We start from the raw sequence: 23,016 nt of genomic DNA, 5'->3' as shown, positions 1-23,016 counted from the left end.
GACAAACGTAAAGATAATTACCAAAGGAATTAAACATTTGGGAACCAGATCTTGATAATGCAAAGAAATTGTGTCGCCCTTTCCTTCTGGTGCAAGGAATCCTCATGAATCAATGTTTCAAGGAGTCAACTTCAAGTTGCCGAAAGGCAACATGAAATCTTGGCCATATTGACTAGTAATTGAAGCATTTTCACAGTGTAAGGTTGGCAGTGTGGTAGGTAAGGTTGGCAGTGTGGTAGGTAAGGTTGGCAGTGTGGTAGGTAAGGTTGGCAGTGTGGTAGGTAAGGTTGGCAGTGAAAGTAAATACCATTACGGGATAGTGGAAGGATGACCCTCGTGGCGAAGCTCGTTCTCTCTCTCTCTCTCTCTCTCTCTCTCTCTCTCTCTCTCTCTCTCTCTCTCTCTCTCTCTCTCTATATATATATATATATATATATATATATATATATATATATATATATATATATATATATATATATATATACATATAATCTATCTATCTCTCTCTCTCTCACTCAAGCAGAGATGATACCTAAGTCATATTACATGCATTAAGCAGAATACAGGTGATATGAAATTCTTATCCGTCACTTTTCATAACTTGCTAATCTAAAGTGCTATGAAATTTCATTTCATGCATTGCCTTGCATCATACGACTGTAAAAACTTACATTATGAACTCTTGGCTCGTCAGACTGCAAATCCTTCTTAAAGATGTCGACGATAATCTTACATGTGACTGCTGGTCATAGTGTTATAAATGCTGATGAATATTCCTTTTATTTTGAAATCCCTAAAATATGATTCATCATATCATCACTGTTTCCGGTGATATACAAGACAAGAACCGGACGAGTGCGGACCTGCAGGAAATGATCATGCTTCGGTCTGACGCGGCCAACTTTCTGTTTCTAGATTCCGTCCTGCGGCCAGGGAGGGCAACACAACATTGTTTATAATGTTAGGCCCGGGTCAAAGTCCCGTTATTGTCACACATTCCTGAAACATAGATTATTTTGTTATGTCACTTGATGATGTACCTCGTCTCTACATGCACCTAGCGTGACCAGAGAATTCTTTTATGCATGGAGCTGGTAGGTTGAGAACCATAAGAAATTTTCACACTAATCTCGTCTTGTTGAAGTGGAGGGACGTTGTCTAAGATAAGCAAAACTGACCCAGAAATTTCTAGATATGGCAGTCATAACCAAAACATGTCATTAAACTCATGAACAGAAGGTGAGATACGTATAGTAAGGTAGGTACGTGTGAGATGTATTGTGTAACTTATACATTTCGTGTGGAACATATAGTGTAACATATAGCACGTGCGGTATGTGCTGTTTAACTTATACAGTACATGTGGGATGCATCGTTTAACTTATTCAGTACATGTGGAATGCATTGCTTAACATGGGCAGGAAGAATGCACTTTAAGGTAGGTATGTAAAGGATGTATTACCTAACATTTACCATATATAACAAATTGTATAGTTTATTGCCTCGAAGCAAGTGTAAGTGTTTGAAGCTACTCCCAATACCAATGTAATTACCAAGCTAATACAGAATACAAATGCATATTTTTAAAGACAGGTTTTACGCTTCCTCCCTTTTCGTGATTCTCTCTATATTTCAGTTAAGGCCTGGCCTTGATATGGACTTTTGTCAATGACAAGAGCCTCCAACGTAAAAAAGAAAAAAAAACTAAACTTATGAAACACTCTTGTAAATCATAATGGACGGCAAGTGAAGCTTTAATGTGCACCACGTTTCTCCACTCGATAAAGAGTTGCAGGATTCAGGAAGAGCCCACGTCAGTCAAACACCAGCTAGGCCATCTAATCTAAAAACACGAGTGAGCAGGGCCGAAATGATGAAGCAAGATCTCAGGTGAAGAATCATGAACGCAAGAAGGAAATGCTCGACGAACCACTCACCCCATTAATTAACTGGGCTTAGGGCCAAACGTATGTTTAATATGACCCTTATTACCATGTCCGTTGATTTATTTACTGTTATTTCTTTGATATATTGTGAAGACCAGACCATACCAGACCAGACCATACCAGACCAGACCAGACCATTGGTTTGGGCTTGGTAACGATAGCTACATATTCATTATAGCTGAACACCCCACGGAAGAAAGCGAATGGCGTTAATTTTAGCACAAGCAAACATTGAATGCAGGTGCATATGTGTGTGTGTGTGTGTGTGTGTGTGTGTGTGTGTGTGTGTGTGTGTGTGTGGTGGTAGTGGGTGGCGACGCCTGGCTGTGACAGTAGGTAGTGGATCCTGGATGTTGTTGTCTGTGATAGTCTATTTGTAGTGATTACCTATTTGAGCTGTACGAGGAGGGAGTTTTACGCTCGTTAGGCCCCAGCTCTTGGACACTGTCTACTGTCATACAGTCTTTTAAGATCATGTATGCTGTCTGCATTAAGCATATCCTCAGCCATTGTGATCAGTTCATCCACCGCTCCTATGATATAAAAGTGGGCGGAGGAGCCTGGCTGTTGCAGTGATTGGTGAAGCCTGGGTGTTGGTTACAGTGGGTGGTGAAGCCATCAGAGGACCAGCAGGCCACGCTAGTTGCACTTTCTTTCTGGAGTGAGGAGGGTGGCGGGTCGGCGGCGGGGAGAGAGTTAGTGAAGCTCTGGTGTTGGTGACGGGAGGTCTGTGTCGGTGGCTCCACTCCCCTTACGCACTCTTACACCTGGATAACTACCGTTAGCATGCCTGTAGCGACACGACCACACCCCCATATGGGCGGAAGGGAACAGTGAGCTGCGGACACTGATCTGCGGATAAAGACGGACGAAGGGTCGCAGCTCTCCTCGCCGCAACCATGGTAAGTGCGACGATGCTGGCGTAGCATCACCCTCCCGTGGGAGGTGAGGCAGGTGCCGAGGTGTCCTGCTAGATGTCGCAGGACAGCAGTTGTAGGCCTTTGGTGGGCTGGGCTTCTTCGCCAGCTTCCTTAGTGTGCGAGGCAGCGAGGTCAGAATGTCGGCTGCACGAGGCGTGATTGGCTGGGCGCCGTGACCTTCCGGGGGGCGTGCCATGGATGTCCTTCGACAACCCGACGAATGTTTTAAATCCTGGCGAGGACCAACAGCACGCGCAGTCTGACTCCAACTGGCCGCGTGTCGCGAACAACTTCGTCAGGATAACATAAAAGTGAGTTGACCCACATACGTGAGTCCCCGAGGCACTTCAGTGTGTAGTGATGGCTTACCCGTTGTGTTGACGAAGTGTTGTGTGGATAGTGAGCATTCCTTGTACCACAGTGCCACTCAGTGTTGAAGAATACCTTTTTAAACATAGGAAATTTCTTGTGTTAGTGCTGTATGGTGTGTTGGAGAAGTTTCCCCCGGTGAGCGTGGTGGAGAAGCAGTCAGTTCACTTTCTCACGCAGGTGTAGGTCTGCCTCGCCTGCCACACCTGGCCAGCCCGCCCGGCCAGTGCCAGACCTTACCGCTCACGCTCATTTCCGTAAATACCTCAAGTGATCGTAATAACCTCCTTCAGGAGCAGACAATGGCAGGATCTTAATTATCTGGTCTTCAAGAACGTGTGAAAGACAAATCCGAGTGATACATATTTTCTGGTTCAGTAGTAATGAAATGTTTTATGAAAACTTCCTTCAAGGGAAAAACTCGTTATACTGGACTGGTACAGAGCAAGCTGAAGGAGTGACGGGGAGGGAGCCACCAGTCAGCTGTTGGAGTACGGGAGGGGGAACCACTAATAAGCTGATGGGGTGAGTGAGGGGGAGCCACCAGTCAGCTGAAGAGGTAGTGGAGGGGGAGCCACCAATCAGCTGATGTAGTGAGGGAGGGGGAACACCAATCAACTGAGGGAGTGAGGTAGGGGGAGCCACCAATCAACTGAAGAAGTAATGGAGGGGGAGCCACCAATAAGCTGATGGAGTGCAGGAAGGGGAGCCACCAATCAGTTGCGGCAGAGGGAGGGGTAACCTCTAATCAGCTGAGGGGGTGAGGGAGGGGAAACCACCAATCAGCTGAGGGGATGAGGAAAGGGGAACACCAATCAGCTGAGGGTGGGGTGGGGGTTGTGGGGCCACGAGTCAGCTGATGGAGTGTTATGTTACCCGCCTCACAAACATTAGGCTCAGGAGCTGCCACTATCTTCCTGATGCTTTAAGGAATTGCTCTGAACCCCTTCCCCTCCACACTGTCGCATGTATGCCATCTTTTCAGTGTATTAATTTGTTCATGTGTTCATGTAAATCTCAATACTCACACACACACACACACACACATATATATATATATATATATATATATATATATATATATATATATATATATATATATATATATATATATATATATATATATACTGAGGATGTAAGTGTTGTGTGGAGAGGAAGAGTCAAGAGAACGTTGTAAAGCAAACTATACATTCTAAATCCGTTAACTTGATTATGTTTATTGTTCCCGTTGCTGACGTCAAACACATCCACCTGGAGTCTATCGTCAAACCTTTACTATTGATACGACAAACAGCCACCAAAATTCCCTTTTCAACCATCCGCTGTTACTCTCGACTCACCCACGACTGAAATAGTAATCATGGGAGATAGAACATCCCCATATGGAAGAACTCCTCCTATGATCATAAACACCAGCTCAAGTACGAAACATTTCAAGATAAGTCGCTGTTCACTGGTGTCTGGATGATCTCGTATGTGTGTCACTCTCACTGGTTGTAGCAGTTCATAAATCCCGTAGGTGCAGTTGAAGCGGTTTCCACCTGTATATCAAGTGGCTGTTCTTCGTTTCTTATCTTATTTTTGTATCTCCCCTGACGATGTGATCATTACAAGAAAGTGCACTTGGGAACTTATTGTTTCAATTTCCTCGTGGTTATATGCATACGCAAGATCACGCACACCAATGTTACCTATTGCAAAATATATATATATATATATATATATATATATATATATATATATATATATATATATATATATATATATATATATATATATATATATATATATATATATATATATATATATATATATATATATATATTATCCCTGTGGATAGGGGAGAAAGAATACTTCCCACGTATTCCCTGCGTGTCGTAGAAGGCGATTAAAAGGGGAGGGAGCGTGGGGCTGGAAATCCTCCCCTCTCGTTTTTTTTTTTTTTTAATTTTCCAAAAGAAGGAACAGAGAAGGGGGCCAGGTGAGGATATTCCCTCAAAGGCCCAGTCCTCTGTTCTTAATGCTACCTCGCTAACGCGGGAAATGGCAAATAGTTTGAAAGAAAAAGAAAAAGATATATATATATATATATATATATATATATATATATATATATATATATATATATATATATATATATATATATGACGAGAGTGAAGAATATTTTGACTGGTCGGGATCTGAATGTGCATGAGGGTGAAGGGATGGATTGAATTGGAACAATGTGACATACGGGGGTCGACGTGATATCACTGGACTGAACCAGGGCATGTAAAGCGGCCGCGGGAAACCATGAAAAGGTCTGTGATTTTGAGGCATTCCACATGACAGCTAGAAAATGAATGTGAGCAAATGTGGCCTTCCTTCGTTTGTTCTTGAGGCAAATAACTCATTATAAGAAGTATTTTTCTTGCTGAATACAAATCTGGTGTTAACTTTTGGTCCTCTCAATGACATCTAATTAAGCTATTAAATAGTCACTTTAAAGATAATTCTGTTACTCTGCACCTTATTTACTGTGTATGTATCGGTAACTGAGAGCATTTTGATATATTTTCCAAGATTATTTCAAGTAAAGAAGTGTTTGAATATCTTATCTTTCAATTTTGAAACAAAAAGTTTTTAGAGTTAGAAAATACCCTGAAATTCACTTTTTTGGTATTTTCCTCAGAAAAAAATTTCCTTTAAAAACTCATTATAAGAAATAGTTTTTATCCTGAATGCAAATATGGTGTTAGAATAACGGTTAGTCCTCTTAATGACGCTAAATTTAACTGTTAAATGAAGAAAATTTTAGAATATTTCTGTTACTTTGCATCGTATTTACTGAGTGTGTATCGGTAAGTGATAGCATTTTGGTATATTTTTCATGATTATTTCAAGCATAGAAGTGTTTGAATATCTTACCTTTCAATTTTGAAATAAAAAGTTTTTAGTGCCAAAAAGTACCCTGAACTATTACCTACAGTTTTTGTTATTTTTCTCAGAAAAAAAGATTTCCTTTAGAAATTCATTATGAGAAGTACACCTTATACTGAAAACAAATCTGGTGTTAGAATATCGTTTAGTCCTCTTAATGACATTTAATAAAGCTGTTAAATAAAGTCAATTTTAATGTATATCTGCTCCATGGCATCAAATTTGATAGGTATGTATCAGTAAATGAGAGCATTATGATATATTTTCCATGATTATTTCAAGTATAGAAGTGTTTAAATATCTCATCTTTCAATTTCTCAAGAGCATCCACTACATAATCATTCTTCACTTGAGAATGTCAGGTTATGGTATAAAGTATTAAATGACTTTGGAATTTATTGAGACGAAAAGCTTCCATTACTGTTTATAGCTCAATATGGATCTCTTGTTGGTTTGATATGAGGATAGGTTCTGTCAACGGTTCTGCGGGAGGTTCAGATACCAGCGAAACAACATCAGTTAGGTTCATGAATTTAAACCAAAATAGAACAAATACTTGTCATGTTATGCTATTTCCAAACCCTTTTAAAATCTGATGACATCTGTCACTGTCGTGTATAATGATGGAAGTCTGAACGCTGTAATGTGTCATGTGTATCTTGCCCAACGTACAGGCAGAACTACATAATGAAACTCCTAAGTCATTAGTAAACTGTTTTCAGTGGTTAGTTACCCGTGGTGCTAGACTGTGAGTAATAACCTAAGTGGTTTGCGCGGAGCTCTACTCTCCCTAGGTCTTCATTTCCTGAACATTCTCTGCTGTTTTAAAACTTTTTATACATCTGCTTACGGTCATCATTCACAGTCTCATTACTCGGTTTATTCCATTCGTCCACTATTACCATACTGAAAAAGTAATTTCCATCTTTTTCTAACACGTTCCTTGCTTACTATCATGTTATGTCCTCTGGCTGCGTTATTTTTACGTTTATCGAAGAACAGCTCACATGGCATCCCCAAACTGGTTTAGATTATGAGACGTTTTTATCAGGTCACCTGTTACTCTCTTCTCTTTCCATGGTGGACAAATCTGTAGCCTGTAACCTCTCACTATAACTCAGCTCTCTTAATTCTTGAGCTATCTTTGTTGCCTCCATCCCCATCTGGACCTTTGCTATATATTTTGTGCTTCTCTAATGCAGTAACAAAATTTCTGAAAGTATATTCTACTTTTGGCTTAATATAGGATGTGAACAGTTTCCTGTCTATTTCCTCATCCACGTACCTGAAGGTGATTCTAATATTTACCAGCAGACACTTTGTCTCCTTCGCTGTTCCCCTGATGTAGGGATCTGGTATCAGTTAGGTTAGTCGACCCCCCTAAGTTTCTCTCTCACGTACGCCCTTTCATAACCTGATCCATATCTTTTGCACCTACACACCACAAAACTATCCATCAAAGTTAACGACAGAGAGCTTATCTGAGTTTAACGATAAAAACAATTCTATAAATTTCATTAAAGACTAATGGGTTAACAACAGCACGCTGTTCACCAGGTAACAATATCTGACGTAAGCATCAGATCTCCTTAGGTGATGTCTCCATAACACTATGACCCTGTGACCTCATACGGCCGAGGTCATTAATGTCCCACCCTCGCAAAGACAGGAGGTGAATCTGCTTTTTTTTTCGTTACACTTAATGACATGAAGTTTTGTTTCTTAATCCTGGTAAAACCGCCATATAATAGAAATAACAAAGAATACAAAACCATGCGACTACATATATAATGAATGACTGTATGACAACCGTAGTGCATGCCACTAAAACGGATACAGAAATGTCAACACAGACTCATAACAATGATCCTCAGAAACCTCTCAGATGTCGATTATGTATCATTGAACAAGCAGATGTCGATCATGTTCCATTCAAAAAGTAGATTTCGATCATACTTTAAGCGAGGAAAAAGGAAAATGTGAACAATGGGCAGCAGTGACATCATTATGAGAAGCAGAGCATGAGCTGGCAAGGTTCATGGATGGTGTAGGAGGTAACCAGTTTCGGCTGCACCGTCTGGTTCCTTGAGTGATGATGTGTGGTGGCGCCTTGGTCCGGTTGTCTGGTTCCTGGAGTGATAATTGTACCGTTTGGGAATGCAATGGGATGGGTGTCTGGTTGTTGGTTGTGGTGATGGTGGTGTGTGGTGATGTCCTGGTATGGGTGTCTGGTTGTTGGTTGTGGTGATGGTGGTGTGTGGTGATGTCCTGGTATGGGTGTCTGGTTGCATGGAGTGGCATGTCAGTGGCATGTTGGTGACAGTGTACTCGGATCCTGTGTTGTCCAGCGATTACCCGCTAAGTCCATATTTACATGTACAGGATATTCAATATCCTGTACTATATATATATATATATATATATATATATATATATATATATATATATATATATATATATATATATATATATATATATATATATATATACGTTGGAGGCTTCAGTAACGGAAAAAAGTCCACATCAAGGCTGACCTTTATTGAAATGCAAAGAGGATTATGAAAGGGAAAAAGAGGAGACAAGGGAAAGTATTTACGAATTTTCGAGGAAGTGAAAAACTTGTTTTTTGAAATGTGCCAGGTCATAGCTGTTGGGAAAGACATGAGAAGGTAGAGAATTCCAAAGCTTCGAGGTGTAGGGATAGAAACATATATGCAGAGTAGACACAATCTTGTTTAACAGATGCAGATAAAACTTGAATTTCTCCTGCATATATCATTTGTTACCCTGCCTCTCTGTCAGTTTGCCTGATAATGCGATAACCGAAAAATCTTGCAGCTGCGCTTTCATTTCCCCTGTGGTTTTTATTACAGTCACACACACACACACACACACACACACACACACACACACACACACACACACACATACACACACACACGCACACATGCACACATACGTACACACACACACACACACATATATATATATATATATATATATATATATATATATATATATATATATATATATATATATATATATATATATATATATATATATATATATATATATATATATATGCAGAACTAAATGATCTTTCAGTGAATGCGATTACATACAAGTAAATCCAACTGAGGTGGGATAAAAATCCTTCAGGGACACACAATGTCTTAAATACCACCCACAACATGACTCAACGTTATCGGTGGCGCTGCGGTTTACCTGTGCTAGAATGATAGAGACACTGGAGTGTAGACGCTGTCCTCGAGGTGAGAGTCAGGCAACCAGACACACTCCCTTGCGTGGGTCTAGCGAGATGGTGTGGAGCAAAGCAGGAAGGGTGTTGTGGACACCTGAGTGTTGCCAGTTTGTGTTGCATCACGACGTTGATGACCGTCTGCACCGGGTGCCTCGTGACATCCGCCTGGGTGCGTGGCTGGATGCCTGGTCTGGTTTCCAAAAGCCTTACATCATCAGTTAATGTATGAAGAGACTGGCAGGCATGAAACATTTTGGCACGACACCGATACCGATAAGGAGGTTCGTTAGTTTTAGGGTGATGAAGCACGAAATTGTTGCACTCAGATGTACGATAACATAGATCGTGACACTAAGTGTCTCTCTGGATGAAAAATTGGATCAATATGTGACCGCGGGAGGGAAGGCCACGAACTGCTGAGGCGCGATGAAAGATCTGTCATCAGATATCACGGTTCTCGTTCGTCCAAGATGGCTGGGGCGAAAGTTCCAGTTGAATGATAACATCTGCGCGAAGGACTGTGGAAACATAACTATGTGGCAGTTAGTGATGCAAGAGGAATATTGCAAGGTGCCGTTGAACATGAAGGAAGAAGGACAGCTAAAAATAGAAAGACGGAAGATGCGACGTTCAACTCAGGTCTACTTGATAAATCTGAAAATAATACGAGAACGTAAGGCACAATAATACACATGACTCCAGCACGACAGCGTCTATGATAATGAAAAAAAAAAAGCTAATCGACTTTTTACTTGCTTACTAAAAGTCTTTCTTACGTAACGGTCATGCTGTCCACGCTCTCACACGCCCGGCGTTACACGTTTCTGAAGTAAGCAAAACAAATCGCACAGACCTGAAACTTTACCTCTACCATAAACAATGACACTTCGCCAGCTTTAAAAATCCGCCAGAGAGTTACTGCGTGGAAGACGCGGGAGGCAGGGAAAAACACTACCGCATGTTTATTTTTCTTCTCCTGCATCTGGTTGAACTTCTCTCAGTAATAACGTCGTACAACGAATGATGACTCAAAAAAGATTAAGCGAGGTCAATCGAACTCTGCTTTGTGAAGACTACGTTATGATCTGAGCAAGAATGACGTTCTAGAAGTCCCGTGTTATTAAGGTCAACCAAGAGAGCGTCTCCCAGGCTTACCATGCCTGACCAACCTGGGTAGTGGTGAGGCAAGGCTGGGGATTTCTGAATGGATATTCCTATTTATAGAGTTTACACACTTCTTATGCTCCTCTCTCTCTCTCTCTCTCTCTCTCTCTCTCTCTCTCTCTCTCTCTCTCTCTCTCTCTCTCTCTCTCTCTCTCTCTCTGATCCCTGTACAGACGACGAGAATCCGTCACTGTCTCACGCATTCCTGTGCCTTCTGCAGGCACTCCTGAAGGCGTGGGCCGTGAGTCATGTTCACGGATGTAGGTGCGCAGGCGTGGCCCAGCCCTGCCGACCAAGGCTGCCGCGGCTGTCCTGCCCACCGGTTGCTACACATCCTGGAGTCAACCCACTCTTGCCTCTGCAAGAGTACACCTCTCTCTCTCTCTCTCTCTCTCTCTCTCTCTCTCTCTCTCTCTCTCTCTCTCTCTCTCTCTCTCTCTCTCTCTCTCTCTCTCTCTCTCTCTCTCTCTCTCTCTCTCTCTCTCTCTCCGGAGCAATTAGTACTCGATAACATCTGTTTTATTTGGTTTACTTTACTCATTTGTCATATTCCTGTAACACCTATTGTTATCTATTCATCCCAGTTTCCTTCTCTTTCTCCCATTTCTTTTGCGGTTCTGTTCCTAATTTTGTTTCTATATCTCTTCGTAACATTACTTAATTTAATGCTTTTATTTGTCTGCTCAGAATAAACTTGCCGTTGTAGACCAGAGACAGACTGAACAAGTGATATAATGTAAACAATGAAACTCCTGCATCAATGTCAATTCATCGTCATTTCTTCTTTTGTTCTGTACGGTCATGGTCGAGGCAGAGGACAGTCATGATCAGGTGAGGTACAGCTGGCTGGGGCAGGCGAGGAGTGGTGTCAGCACAGGTAGTGGTGTCAGGACAGGTAGTGGTGTCAGGACAGGTAGTGGTGTCAGGACAGGTAGTGGTGTCAGGGCTGGTGATGGCGGTAGCAATGTAGAGGTGGTGGTGAGAGCGGGGCTGTTGGTGATGGTAGTGACAAGGCTAATGAACGTTAGATGACCTTGAAGCCCAATCTGTTGGGGTAGTTCATTTACCAGCGGCCGTTGCCCTCAGCCGGTCACCGAGCCCACTCTGGATCTCTCACCAACACTCTCTCTCTCTCTCTCTCTCTCTCTCTCTCTCTCTCTCTCTCTCTCTCTCTCTCTCTCTCTCTCTCTCTCTCTCTCTCTCTCTCTCTCTCTCTCTCTCTCTCTCTCTCTCTCTCTCTCTCATACCGTCTGTCTCTTACTTTTTACTATCTGTTTCACACTATCTATCTATCATTTTCTATCTTTCATCATCTGCCTCAAACCACCTGTCTCATCTTCTGTCTCATACCGTGTTTGTGTGTGTGTCGTACCACATGTCTGTCACTCCCTGTCTGCGTCTCATTCCGTTGCTTTACCTGCCTGTTTTTTCTCAGGCTCAGCCCGCCCACGATACACAGTCTCCCACGCACACCCACATCGCCACACTCACACGCACACACCATCAAAAACTGATCTTACCAATAGAAAGTGACTTTTGCTGTTGATCTGTGTTTGAAGAGTATGTTCACTTGGAACACGTCAATGTTTTGCTTCCATCATACGTAAAGAGGAGAGGGAGGTGGGCGTGGTGAGGACGAGGGAAGGACAAGCATAATGGTAGTGGGAGGAGGAGGAGAAGGAACATGCAAAGAGAGGCGGTTGGGTAATGGACAGAAGAGAAAAGGGTAAATGGATAGGTAAAGACAGCAGTTGGAAAGCCAATGGAAGAGATGTTATATATGAGCAAGTGGTTCCTGGGGACTGGCTTGTCATCCGTCGTTGGCGTGTGACAAGAGCAAGTCAGATGTAACAAGGTCCGGGAGGGTGTGGTAGAGGCGGGGTCAGACTCTACTTAACATAGTATCATAAAGGCAATCTGACCCAGCTCGTACGGCAGTCGAAATCTGTTTAGTATTTTCTCTTTAAAATTCCTTATGACCTCATGTGTGTTGTGTTTATTTGCTGAAAATGGCCGGTATTCTCTTTATCTCAAAGAAAAAAGAAGATATAGTGGTGTGCGCTACGTGCTAGCCATGTTTTGTGGCATGATTTAGTTGTAGCTGTACGGTGGCAATTAAGAACTCTCTCCTCTAACTCACTCACATTATCATTTTCATTTTAACTTTCTTCATTCTAAGTCCTGAAACATGAAAACAAGACAGAAACACAGGTACATGAACCACAGAGCAAACTTTGTAAAGTCAACATGGATGAATATTTCCTCTGGTCGATGGTTGAAGTGATAATGTCAGCTGAACAAGGTCAAATATATACCGCTACTTCTACAGTCAACTACGACTCTTGGTAACAGCACCGATACTGCCGTTTCACTCATTCTAACGTACTATACATCTTGTTTTCTTTCATTTATACATCATCATTATGCACTTCATGTAGCAAAGCCGGAGAGATGTATTCAGCTTGTTTTGATGTATATATCACCTTTAAGATTTTAGCAGCACAGTAGATCTTTGGCTGCTGGTCTGTCGCGCATCAAGTACTGAACACATGCCAGGGCTGGAGCTAAAGAAGTTGTCCAGAGCTGCACTGGGGCCACTCTGATCATCATCACCGGCCGTTCAATTTCTTTGAATTCTTATGGTCATTTCGCGAACTCGAGGATGGTACATGTCGTGACTGAGTGATCTGATACCCGGCCTTGAACTTCAAGGACCTGAGATCGAACCCTGGCTAGGACAAGGCCCTCATATGTGAGTACATTCCATAAACGATACACGTGACCCACGTACGAACGGGAAGATAATTTGGAAACCTTGAATCCTGTTCTGTGTCCACGGTACGTAGACTCGTACAGCACGGGCTGAAGAGGAGAGATGAACATTAGCGAATCATCGTCGGCTCGTTGAAGTACCTTTTTCTGCGGTATGAACAATGAATCTTAAGTAGAAGTATTGGTTACACTTGTTAAGCTTTCATAGGTCACTAACAGGATGAACACGAGTCTTAACCCCCCACTGATGATGGAAATATGAGGTGTCAGTTTAATGTAAAGACTTCATCAAAATATTTGCAGAATTAATCTCTCTTGTTCCCAGATTGACGGGAAAAAGTAGAAGCTGAAAATGTTCAGTCGTATACTAGAGAACCAGGTTATTATCACTGCTTCAGTACACAATAGCAGTGAGTGACACAAGGTATTTCCTGACCTTTACACACGAAACTGTAGCGATATGAGAGCTTACCTTGAACGCTGTATTCTTTGAATTCATCAGGAATTTCTACGATTATTACAAAAATCATCATATTCGCTAATCCCAACAAATCCAAAATTCGATTTGTCACACAACCCCAAAGACAGACAGATAATGAAAGAAACAAGAGGATTAGAGTAACTTTCCTTTAAATCGAGCAGTTGTATCTTTCAGATATGCGATATAGTTTATTTCAATCAACGAAACGTTGTGCCCAATATCATCGAACTTTCGAAATCCTGGACTTTTCATCCCTTAGTGAGATCACTCAGTATGGTGCTCTTAATATTACCGCCCTCCTGTTGCAGCCTCGGGCCAGCACAAAGGAAATATTAACTTCAGAAAATGAAATTATTTCTAATTGCAGTACTGCCTCCGGCCTTCCATCTCCTTAACGTCATAAGATGAAATGTTTATGGTCTGTCTGGCTCTGTTATCAACTCTATGCTTCACTGCTTCGCTCACTGAGATATCGGCCATTGCCAGCTCTTATTTCTGGACGTGTTTCCAATAGTTCTTTCTTTCCTTTATATTTCATGAATTACGTTCTCTTCATTGCCGTACACTAGACCCAGAACTTGATTCTCTTATGCGAAAATGAATTATTTCGGGGTTGTAACAAGGGTTTGATCGTTGCTTGTTTGGACTTTAGATGTATTAACTGCAAGGGTCATTAACTATCAGCTACAAGCCATATCCAACAATGGAAAATCTTTCACACCTTCAGATATTAAGGATAATTTTAAGATCGCATACACTCTCACTATGTAATGGCCTATAACGAGGGCTATGTTGCTGTCTTGCTCTGTCACTACGAAACGTCACAGTCTGACCTCGTAGTTCACGAGGCTTGTTTAAAACTGTAGTTCCGGAGCTTTGTATTGGCGATTTCCTTGTTTCTTTTCATTACTTTTGAACTATGGTCTCGAAGCCTTGAGCATTTTTTGTTGATATCTTTTTACCGTCGTCCAGGACCATTATTTCTGTGCTTCAAATACATTCTCTCAAAACTCGGTCTCAGAGGTTTGGAACATTGGTCTTGAGTAATCACTAACATGAAGTTGCAAACTCACACGCTCGAGAAGTTTGGATTCACATTTGGAAGATAAAACATGGGTTAAGGGATCAGTATGAGCCTGCGGCTTGGAGAGCTCACTGCAATAGAATGCTACGTACCAAAATGAACATTCTTACCGCTGGAAAACGACTGTGGCCGAATATCCTGTTCATTGCTGCTATTGAAACATAGAAAAAAGAACATATCGATTCACTGTACACAGACCTGCTTCTTTGTGAGTTTATGACATTCTTTTATGATAGACTTTACCAGCCAGATTTTCCTTTTTATTTTTCTGAGTCTGTCGTTCGGTCTTTTCTCCTTGAAGTTTTATTTTGTCTCTTTAGATGAAATAAAAGATAGAACCGAACTGCCACTGGAGCAGTCATTTATTTGTTCTGGGACGTGAACGTCACAAGCCCTGCCTACGTATCAAAAACTCGCCATCCGTGTCAGATCGGCCGTCATTCCAATGTCGACAGATAGATCACGCTCTCTGTCTAACACGTCACTGTGCCATACTTTCATATACCCGTCACTTTGGAATCCTTCATCCGTGCAAGGCGTGTGCCTCGTTACTGCTCACTGACTCAACTCGAGACTGTTTGGTGAATTATTTATTATTTTTGCTAATGTTTCCAGTACCAACAGCTTCTTCCTGTACTGATGCTGCTTTAGACTTTCACTATTAGTGAGAACTGTATTAGGAACAGTTTTGATTATGGTTTTATGTTATGGAAGATACGAGTCTATATGGCTGTAGCAGTGCATCTATACACACACAACTGCTGGAGGCGGGAGTCAAGGAGCAGAACTGAGGCTCGGAGATATGGTCAGGCGAGCCCTCGAGGCTTCTGGCCTTTGATAGTAGCAGTTTGTTGAATCCGTCGAGTATTTTCAGAATACTGAGTTTGTACACCTGATCCTATCTTCCCATGTGTGTCCATGGAGGTGTCCGGGTTGGCTGCTGGAGCGGGAGATTCGTGCCAGCTGGGGTCTGAGTCACAAACCCTCACATTACATGAGCGCTTCACATGGTACATGCTTTTGGTGGGTTCTGTAGAGCAACTACATCTGCTGGGCTGTGTCTGCGTATCCGTCACTGTGAGAAGAGTTGCCATCATGTGTGTGAAAGTGTCCACCATGAATTAGCAACAAACATTACGTGAAGCTGTGCTGACTAGAAAGCTTTACGAAAGAATCGATAGTTCCACAACTGCCGCAAATGACGGAGATAATCTTAATCTGCCATGATGTTTTGTCATGATGGGGGATGACGATGCCCAACCCAGCCCCGCGTATCCTAGTCCGTCTTGTGTGTACAAATTATACATGCGATAAACAACTACCGGATACGCATGATTCAACTTACATCATCGTTCAGTCACATATGTACTCTTTTTTCTGGACCTCATTATATTCAGTTTTATGTTCTTGGTACTGAACCGTCGCTAACGCCGTTCCTAGTCATGATCCGCCTCTCCCTGGCACACAGCATAGGTCACAAGTCACTTTCAGCGCTGATCTCCACTCTGACCTCCAGGTGACCTCACATTCTTGTAATAATCCCAGCTGTGCTCTCGCCCCGAACCCAGGAAAGCCAGGTGACTCTCTCTCTCTCTCTCTCTCTCTCTCTCTCTCTCTCTCTCTCTCTCTCTCTCTCTCTCTCTCTCTCTCTCTCTCTCTCTCTCTCTCTCTCTCTCTCTCTCATGTGTTTACCAAATAGCGTCCTTAGCTACGTCTCTTCGTTGTATATCAGCTGACTTGTATTTCTCTCTTGTGTCTCCCCTGATGATGTGATTATTTCACAAAAGTGCACTTGGGAACTTATCGTGTTTCATCTTTCCCGTGGACTCATAGGAATATATATATATATATATATATATATATATATATATATATATATATATATATATATATATATATATATATATATATATATATATATATATATTTTTCTTTCTTTCATACTATTCGCCATTTCCCGCGTTAGCAAGATAGCGTTAAGAACAGAGGACTGGGCCTCTGAGGGAATATCCTCACCTGGCCTCGTTCTCTGTTCCTTCTTTTGGAAAATCAAAAAAAAACGAGAGGGGAGGATTTCCAGCCCCCCGCTCCCTCCCCTTTTAGTCGCCTTCTACGACACGCAGGGAATACGTGGGAAGTATTCTTTCTCCCCTATCCCCAGGGATAATATATATATATATATATATATATATATATATATATATATATATATATATATATATATATATATATATATATATATATATATATATATATATATATATATATATATATATATATATATGTATATATAGGAACGAGTCTCCAGCCTCCATCACGAGAATAGCAATGCCGGTATTTAGGGTACATTTTTTTCCCATGGCCACAGTCTCCTCAGTGATCGCTACCTACAAAAATCTTTCGCCACTGGTCATAAATTCTTGTTGGATATCTCCACGTTTTGTTTCGCCATTGGAAAACCACAAACAGTTGATGCAGACATGTATTTCTCTTTATGTGCCATAAACGCTAGATTTACTCTCGGGAGAAAAGAATATGGCTTCACACGAATTTTTCCCCAACTTCCTGAAGTATCCAGTTCAGAATAATCTTCACGACGAAGCCGAAGAAGCAATTTTCCTTGATAACTTACGCTAAAAAAAGAACCCACGTGTCTGAGAAGGTGTTATGGCCCTAGTGCACAGAGTGTGGAGGGCACAAAGAGACTCAAGGTCACAAAAGGCTGCTCGCAAATGTAACAGACTTGGGTACGAATTTGTCCTCCAGTTGAGAAGCATATCCTGTGGTGCAGACCATTACCAGTGATATCAATATGGGCGAGTTGCAGTCGATTGTACTTCCTTGCTCGCTGACAAAGAACTTTTCCTTTCCTCAGTGAGGAAAAATGACTGCTTAACCGGGAGGAACAAAGACCATACTGTAGGAGGAGGGTGGCAAAAATTAGCAAGGATTCTATATGTGGATAAAGACGAGAGTTAGCCAATACTCCACTGCCAAGGTAGATAGTCAATACGCAGCGAATACTTCATTCTATGAATTGAATGATATATATATATATATATATATATATATATATATATATATATATATATATATATATATTTATATTTATATATATATATATATATACATATATATATATATATATATATATATATATATTGTTCGCTGATGATACAGCGCTGGTGGCTGATTCATGTGAGAAACTGCAGAAGCTGGTGACTGAGTTTGGTAAAGTGTGTGGAAGAAGAAAGTTAAGAGTAAATGTGAATAAGAGCAAGGTTATTAGGTACAGTAGGTTTGAGGGTCAAGTCAATTGGGAGGTGAGTTTGAATGGAGAAAAACTGGAGGAAGTGAAGTGTTTTAGATATCTGGGAGTGGATCTGGCAGCGGATGGAACCATGGAAGCGGAAGTGGATCATAGGGTGGGGGAGGGGGCGAAAATTCTGGGGGCCTTGAAGAATGTGTGGAAGTCGAGAACATTATCTCGGAAAGCAAAAATGGGTATGTTTGAAGGAATAGTGGTTCCAACAATGTTGTATGGTTGCGAGGCGTGGGCTATGGATAGAGTTGTGCGCAGGAGGATGGATGTGCTGGAAATGAGATGTTTGAGGACAATGTGTGGTGTGAGGTGGTTTGATCGAGTGAGTAACGTAAGGGTAAGAGAGATGTGTGGAAATAAAAAGAGCGTGGTTGAGAGAGCAGAAGAGGGTGTTTTGAAGTGGTTTGGGCACATGGAGAGAATGAGTGAGGAAAGATTGACCAAGAGGATATATGTGTCGGAGGTGGAGGGAACGAGGAGAAGAGGGAGACCAAATTGGAGGTGGAAAGATGGAGTGAAAAAGATTTTGTGTGATCGGGGCCTGAACATGCAGGAGGGTGAAAGGAGGGCAAGGAATAGAGTGAATTGGAGCGATGTGGTATACCGGGGTTGACGTGCTGTCAGTGGATTGAATCAAGGCATGTGAAGCGTCTGGGGTAAACCATGGAAAGCTGTGTAGGTATGTATATTGCGTGTGTGGACGTGTGTATGTACATGTGTATGGGGGGGGGGGGGGTTGGGCCATTTCTTTCGTCTGTTTCCTTGCTCTACCTCGCAAACGCGGGAGACAGCGACAAAGTATAATAAAAAAATAATAAAAATAAATATATATATGTATATATTTGATTGTTATCTTTATGAAGTTTTTACTCTGTTGCATCACTTGGCTAATTGAGTTTAGTGATTGGCTGTAGTGCCAGTAACACTTCCTGAACACCTCGGGTGTGGGAACCCTCGTCACCAGTTAATTAAATCCAACTCTACCAGTCGAGCTCAACATACACGACGAAGTCATCAACTCCAGCGGACAGTTTGTGGTGTACAGCTGCAGCGCAAGATCTTGGCATCCATCATAACACACTGGATGACACATTTAGCGCTTAATGACTCGACGCAGCTGTTGATGTCATGGATGGCGTCATCCACCAATGACCGTGGAAACGAAAGCACATGTACTGATGTGAAGCACATGTACTGATGTGAAGCACATGTTCTGATGTGAAGCACATGTTCTGATGTGAAGCACATGTACTGATGTGAAGCACATGTACTGATGTGAAGCACATGTACTGATGTGAAGCACATGTACTGATGTGAAGCACATGTTCTGATGTGAAGCACATGTACTGATGTGAAGCAGTTCTAAACTTCCTTTTAATAAAGGCGACCTGCTCAGCCTACCATTAGCTTGCTTCTTTGTCTCTTAGGACGGGTGTCTAGTCTTCCACCTGGGTTTCTTGTCTATCAGCTTGTTTCTTCAGTCTACTTGCATATCTAACCGGTCTACTTCTGGGGCTTTTCGGCTTACCAGCAGAACTTGTCAATATATACCCACACCCCCGTCTTCTGCTGTGTCAGCAACTTTATCATTAAGCTCCCTGGGTCAGCTGATACGTTCTGTCAGGTTTAGTATTAGGTCTGTACCAGTCCGAGGCCTGTATCACTGGCGGGCAACACGAGGAAAATCGCAAACATAGTCATTATAAGATGAAAAGTTTGAATGGGTCACGAGCTCTTACTGATGGATTATTCATTAGCGAGATATTAACTCAAGGTACAATCATATGGGCCAGTTTCATCGATTCATTGAACTATTCTTAAATGACAGACAATTTGAATAGTATTCTATAACCGCTCTTTTATATACATATAGTTAGTCTAGATTCATGAAACCCTTCAATTCTTTTTGCCTTGTCTGAAACGGACGAGATTTTTAATCACAAGTGACAAAGAAGCAGTTGAATTAATAGGCTTCAATCTATTTGTAGATGCATTTTTTTTAGATATGCAAACCGGAAATTATCTGTTGCATAAGTCAATAAGCGATACTTCACATTCCTTCATGACATGATGCTGGAGCGTGAGACACTGTGGGAGGTGGGCAGAGGGCCAGGGGGAGGTTGGGGTGGGTAGCGGTGCCAAGAGGGGGGCCAGGCACCAATTACCAATAACAAGAATGAGGAGTGACCTTACTCACGCTCTACATCCAGCCTCACCCTCTCTCCCACCTCAATCGACGTTCTCCGCTCTACTTAAACCCTAATCCATATCACTACGAATTTACTTAAGTTTAGCTTCTACTCTGCTCTGCTTATCTTTAAAGCTCAACTTTGACTCTAACAGGATCACTCTTCCAAGTTCTTATTCCTCCTTCTGAACATTAACATGCAACCTCCTCTACTACCATAAGCATAAATTCTAACCTCTTCTGCCACACCCCAGTCTCACACTTTCAACCTCAATAACTTCCACGCGAATCCCAGCCCCTAATCTACACCTATTCTGTCCAAACTCTAGTTCTTTACTTCATCAATCCTTACCCTTACCGGCGTCTGAGCGCTAATACACAACCTACTCTATCTCCAGGTCTCTGATACGTAACCTTCTCTACATCTTCAGGTCTTACTATTCACTTTGCGTCTGTCTACCTATTACCTTAACTCGTCCCCAACCAAAACGTCTCACCACCTTTGCTTCGCCTGTCAATTCCTCCTGTCGTTTCCTCCATATCTAATTCAGCACCTCACCCTTCCCTCAGCATCCTTGATATTCGACACGGAGGCCAGGTACAAAGCAAGGCAGGTTAACAGGGAGTCAGAGATATAGGAAGGGTAAATTTATGGAAAACATTAGAACAAAGTGAAGGTGACGAACCGAAGAACCAGATTAGGAAAATAATGATTAGAAGATGAAATAATGAAGTGAGACTACGTGAGATAAGGTAGGGTTATAACAGAACTAAAAGATCAGGAATAAGTCGAAGATTATTCCGACTGGAGTTGGATAAGAAATGTGATTAGATAAAAGAGAATGGCATATGAAAAGAGAAGATGTGAAATAGCGTCGGAGAAGAGTTTGGGAAGATCTGAAAGGAGGAAAGGGGAATGGAAGAGGTTACATGACAGGCCAAAACAACAGAGCTCAATTGTGTCAGACTGACTGTGTAATCACGACAAGGAAAGAAAAAGTTTGAAAGATTAGCTCTCTAGTACGACACAGAATAAGTTCTTGGGAACTTTTTTTATAAGTTCCTGGATTCTCTTGGTAAGTTCTAGGATATGGCCAGTGAGTTTCGGGTATTCCTTGCGTTACTGTGTGGTATGATGACGCTCTGGGGTCGGTGTTCTTTACTCCGTTTATGCGTTCGTTCAGTAAGTTTGTGGGTATATTTCTAGTGAGTTCTGGGGTACTTTATGTAGGATCCTGACTTACTCTTGACAGGGTTCTAGACGCCCTTGGTGCAAGACTTCTCTATGGAATATTTACCATTTTAACAGGACCATGACTTGGGTAACTAGACCATCATGTTCATATATTGTGTCACTACGAGACAGTGTGGACATATGTCTGTGACAACAGCCCCCAATACACACACACACACACACACACACACACACACACACACACACACACACACACACACACACACACACATGCAAAGTTTGATAATAAAAAAAAGACAGAGAAAGTCTGTGGTGTATGACAGAGGAGATTTCCTTTCGCCCGGTGATCTTAATGCATTGCCAAATATTTCTCGTCGAGCTATCAGAGCTTGACTGAAGCGCAGCTGATGCTCCGGGAGATCATGAAAAAGGAAAGTCATTTTATCAAAGGATATTTACTTCTTGCCACAACACTACATCTTTCTTTTGTACAGCCTCAGTTGTTGACTCTCCAGCTGCCCGTAATGCATCGTTGTTATTTGCCACATGAATATATATTTCTTAACACAGTAAGAACTTTTTTCTCATGTTTGAATACATAATTTGATGACTTCCTGGTGGCTGGTGCCAAGGAGGATCCCTCAAGCTAGTTCAGCCAACCTGGGAGACGTGTTCAGCGGAAATTCCACCCAACAATACATGATGACGAGGTTGGAGACCCGCGAGTGGGCGCAATGATTTACACTTTCTTGCATCCTCATATACGTTGATTGCACATACCTTCTGCATTCGTCGTGATATTCTCTGCTCCAGTAAATGATGTATTTGCTACTTCAGGATTGGAAATCCCGGTCTTGCAAATTAAGTAATAAAGTTGTATATGTATGTATTATATCCACCCCAGGTAAATGCATGTATCATAATCACCCCAGGTAAATGGGAAGTAAGTTAAAGACAAGATATAGACAGTTAGATTTGTTTATGGGGCAATGAACTAGAGGAGGAGCTCAGAATGAAGAGCAGATGATGAACCACCAGTATTTCTATGAAAATCTTGATACAGAAATTGTAATTGACATAGAATAAAAAGATGGACGGCTCATACATTTACAAAGCTGATAAAATACAGGAAAGAACATACCTTTCCTGCAGTTTTGCTGTATTAAAATCTAGCAAAGTCTGCAGTCTTTTTCTTAGTGACAAACCTAAATCATTTATCCACACTACATACAAGTTCATACAAACACAGATTTTGTTGTGAACGTTTGCCTCTGGATCATCTTCCAGTTAGTCCGCTGAGCTCTGAAGCGATCAGACACCTGAAAGTCATCTGTTGTCTACGATAATCAATAAACATTGTTTGTGTCCGTGAAGGGCAGAACCCCTCTTTGGCA

At 41.8% G+C, this 23,016-nt stretch overlaps 1 protein-coding gene across 2 annotated transcripts in view; it reads left to right on the top strand.

Moving 5' to 3' along the window:
- Positions 1 to 2,622: 2,622 nt before the first annotated feature.
- LOC139755309 (dual oxidase maturation factor 1-like) overlaps positions 2,623 to 23,016 on the top strand; it is an 84,980-nt gene continuing 64,586 nt past the window's right edge. The window contains exon 1 of one of the 2 annotated variants that reach the window (XM_071673431.1): positions 2,623 to 2,848. The gene's annotated coding sequence lies outside the window, so the exon portion shown is untranslated. Of the gene's footprint in view, positions 2,849 to 3,048; positions 3,178 to 23,016 lie in introns of those variants that run through there. The other variant, XM_071673432.1, reaches the window with a different exon arrangement.

Source organism: Panulirus ornatus, chromosome 19 (genome assembly GCF_036320965.1).
Source record: "Panulirus ornatus isolate Po-2019 chromosome 19, ASM3632096v1, whole genome shotgun sequence".
Taxonomy (NCBI): Eukaryota; Metazoa; Arthropoda; class Malacostraca; order Decapoda; family Palinuridae; genus Panulirus; species Panulirus ornatus.
Note: the sequence above shows the minus strand (reverse complement) of the source record. Positions and strands in the feature narration are given on the sequence as shown.